Source organism: Bos mutus, chromosome 22, assembly GCF_027580195.1.
Source record: "Bos mutus isolate GX-2022 chromosome 22, NWIPB_WYAK_1.1, whole genome shotgun sequence".
Taxonomy (NCBI): Eukaryota; Metazoa; Chordata; class Mammalia; order Artiodactyla; family Bovidae; genus Bos; species Bos mutus.
Window position 1 is genome coordinate 51,726,261 of NC_091638.1, and position 4,003 is coordinate 51,730,263.

At 56.2% G+C, this 4,003-nt stretch overlaps 1 pseudogene; it reads right to left on the minus strand.

The window, feature by feature from the left end:
• On the minus strand, nt 1–2,048 carry LOC102285503 (cathelicidin-4-like; annotated as a pseudogene).
• Nucleotides 2,049–4,003: the final 1,955 nt, after the last annotated feature.

The window sequence follows — 4,003 nt, forward strand, 5'->3', positions numbered from 1 at the left end:
TCAGGATTCACCAAAATTCTTTAATGGGTGTGATGGCAGCCAATCCTTCACCATTTTCAAGGACACCTTGGAATGAGAGACGTCAACAGGAATGGACGTGGACTTGGCATTGGTCTTGGCCACAGCGCTAAACTTGACCTTGGCCTTCACAATGATTATCACAGGGGTTTTGGCCATGGACTTGGCCCTGGCCCTGGCCTTGGCAGTGGTAATGGCAATGGCTTTGGCCATGGCCTTTCCCTTGGGAAACGTTGATGCTGGGGATGAAGTCTCCTGACACTCTGAAGCTGTAAACCATGACAAAACAGATTTGTTGTGGGACTGGGCAAGGGTCAAGACAAGATCCCTCACTTCACACCTGAACAGCCCTCTAACTGGGACACCACGAGTGTTGGGCCCTGTTCACCCTCGGGCTGTTATCTTTGAAGCATATGATTGAATCCCTATATACAGAGACTTGTGGAGAAACTGACGTCCACAGACAACATGGGGCTTCGCAGGGCCACAAGCCCATCCTAGCAAAGCTGGATTAGAGCAGGGGATGAAAGATCATTACTTACTTGAGTCAATGCCTCTCAACTTCAGCCCAGTCAGAATTCCCTAGAGGCCTTGTGAAAATACAGTGGCTAGATGCCACCCCAGAGTCTGATTCAGAAGCTCAGTGGGACCTGAGAACCTGTCTCATGTCAGTTCCGGGGTGGGGACCGCATTACAGAAACACTGCTCTAAGGGATGCAGAGCCAGGGCTGGAGACCTGGGGCTCAGGGGAGGGAGGGGCCCGGGTAGGAGGGCCTTTCTCTGCCCCGGATGGGGCAGCGGGTCATTGGTCCTAAGCATGTTCCACAACCCACCTTGTTAGCATCTGCACAACACAGAAAGGGACACTCACCTCATTACAGTTTAGACCAAACGGGTCATCAGACCGGTACAGGCTGAGTGTCCCCACACACTGTTTCACCAGCTGGAAGGGTACCTCAAGGTCAAACTGGAACCCCCAGGCCATAATCTCCCAGGCTCACCTCACCCTCTAGATGCTGGAAACCTTCCCGATTTCCCTGTCCAGCTCGCACTGAGAAGCATTGATCCCAGCCCTCAGTCTCAGTCCCCAGGCTCACCCCATTTTCCTTGAAGTCACACTGCTCTGGGGGCTGCAGGTTCGACCTGGGACACACGGTCTCCTTCACCCTGAAGTTCACAGGCTTTCGAGCTCCCCGGTCCTCCAATGGTCAACAATCAAAGTGGGGAAACTAGGTTCACTCATGTTTCCTTCTCTGATCTGTCTCCCTGCCCCCAACCCAGACGGCAGCCTCTCCAGCCCACTGTGTGTCCGGCCCTGGGCTTGGTGCTGGGAGCACAGGGGAGGGGACAGAGGCCATGCCTGGCCTCACGGGCACACAGAGAGCAGAAGCGGCCCTCACAGCAGCGCTGATGGCAGCGCCTCCCCTCAGAGGGGCTGAGGGAGGTCAGGGCCGCCTGCAAGGAGAGCCATTGTCACTGGAGCCTCCAGGCTGACACAGCTCCCCCTGGCAGAGAGACACCGAGGTTCAGGGGGGACACTAGCAGAGAAGTCACCTCACAGAGCCTGTGACCCCCTCCATCCCTGGAGCTCCCAGAAGTCCAGGGAACCTGAGCCAGGTGTGCAGGGCGCCTGTTCCCACAGCAGAGATGCTAAGACAGGAAGCCTGGTGCTGGGAGATGACCCAGGTCTGGGAAGGTTTCCTGGAAGAGGTGGGAACCCACCTAGAGGGAAAAGTGCCTTCCTGACAGGAGGTACAGCCAGAGTGAAGGGGCGACAGTGTGGCCAAAGCAGGCAGGAGAAAGGCTTGTCCCCGGTCCCCTCCCCAACTCACGTCCTAGGGAGGCGGGTCTAGCTCCAGGAGGTGGTAGAGATGAGCTTCTGAGGACCGCTCATTGAGCTGATCCACAGCACGAAGCACGGCCTCCCTGTAGCTGAGGGCCTGGGCGCTGGCCGAGGGCAGCACTAGTCCCAGCAGCAGCAGCCACAGCGACCAGCACCCCAGGGAGAGGCTGGCCCTCTGGGTCTCCATGGTCCCCAGTCAGCCTCCTCCCAGCCCACGGAACATGCTCAGTCTGGACCTGATACAAAGGATAAACCAGGAGTCTTTCTGACCTGCCCCATCCTTGCCCTCTTCCCAGGGTGTGAGCTGGTCTTGCCACAGTCCTTGCTGTTGCCTCATTGGTTTTCTGGGCAGTGGGCAGGGAGGCCCCTGTGCAAGGTGAAGAAATGGTTTCTCCAGCTCTCTTAATACCTCGGCCTCTCTGGGGCACATGGGAAGTGTCACAGTAAGGCTTGCTCAGGTGGGCTGTGCCCTCCAAGAGGGAAGGAGTACACAGTGTCTACATCCCCTCTGACCTCCCTCCACTCCTGCCCAGCTCCTGCCCCCATCTCCTTTCGTCTCAGTGAAGCCACAAGCCCCAGAGGTCAACTTCTTTGTGTTCCAGGCTCTTCCCTAACTACTGTCCACCCTCACACCATCATCTAGGGCTCCTGCCAGCCACTGATGTGGCCACTGACCAGCTGCCTTGAGGCAGGGGCACCACGGTCTGGATATTGATCCTCATCATTGTCCACACCCGAGCCCTGTGGTTCTCAGGTGTCAGGGTGCCCCATCCACCCCAACCACAAGCCACTCAGAGCCTCCTGCTCTCCTCCCATCTCTGCACCTGATGCCTCTGTTTGACCTGTCTTCCAACTTGAGAAGCCTTCCCTGACCTCAACCACACAAGGAAACTTCTCTTGGCTCGCAGAGACTTGAGGACATCCCTTCTGATTTGACCTCAGTGACTCCCTGCTCACTGCTCTGATTGGACACCGAGGGGGAAGCGGGGCCCACTGGGAGGACAAGAGAGCACAGCTGGGAGAAAGAATGTGCCCAAGGGACAGAGGAGTCCTGAGACCATGAAGCCCATTCGAATCCATCACCAGCAGGGAAGCACCATGTGCCCATGAGGCCCGTGGTGGCTCGTGGACTCAGTTGCCCTGTGGGACCCTTGGGGGCTTGGCCAGCCCACCTTGGAAGGTGGCTGCCTGGATGGACGGTGCTGGTTGCCCACTCAGTCTTGGAGAAGGAAAGAGAGTTGGGCTTTGTGAAACCTGGTTACACAGCCCAGATATTGCCCCAGAGCCACCTTGGTCAAGCTGTATCCTTTTCCCAAGTAAAAGGAGGAAAGGGAGATGATTGCAATAGAAAATAGCGAGCAATACACATGCTTACAGGGTGACTGGTAATCCTGACACCCACCCTATGCTTTCCTGCCTCTTCGCCTTTGCCTTTGCTCAGACTTCAGACAAGTCCCCTTGTCCATCCTCTCTGGATGCAGTGTCGTGTCCTCTGCCAGGTTCAGGCTGTGCCTCCTGTGATGCCAAGTGTGAGCCTTCCATGCCTCCAGGATTCTGCTTTAGTCTTCACAGCCTATCAGAACAGAGCTCTTCTCAGGAAAGACACCACACCCTTGTCCCCAGCCAGTTCAGTTCAGTTCAGTCACTCAGTCGTGTCCAACTCTTTGCGACCCCATGAATCGCAGCATGCCAGGCCTCCCTGTCCATCACCAACTCCCGGAGTTTACTCAGACTCACGTCCATCGAGTCAGTGATGCCATCCAGCCATCTCATCCTCTGTCGTCCCCTTCTCCTCCTGCCCCCAATCCCTCCCAGCATCAGAGTCTTTTCCAATGAGTCAACTCTTCAAATGAGGTGGCCAAAGTACTGGAGTTTCAGCTTCAGCATCATTCCTTCCAAAGAAATCCCAGGGCTGATCTCCTTCAGAATGGACTGGTTGGATCTCCTTGCAGTCCAAGGGACTCTCAAGAGTCCTCTCCAACACCACAGTTCAAAAGCATCAATTTTCCCCCCAACTCCACATCCAGTCTTTGGGAAATCCACATACACTTTTCACCCCCAACAAACTCAGGTAGGAGCCCTGACCCTGCATCACCCCCTCCTTTCCTCCTCTCAGCCACCCTCTGGTCCCTGAGAGTCTGG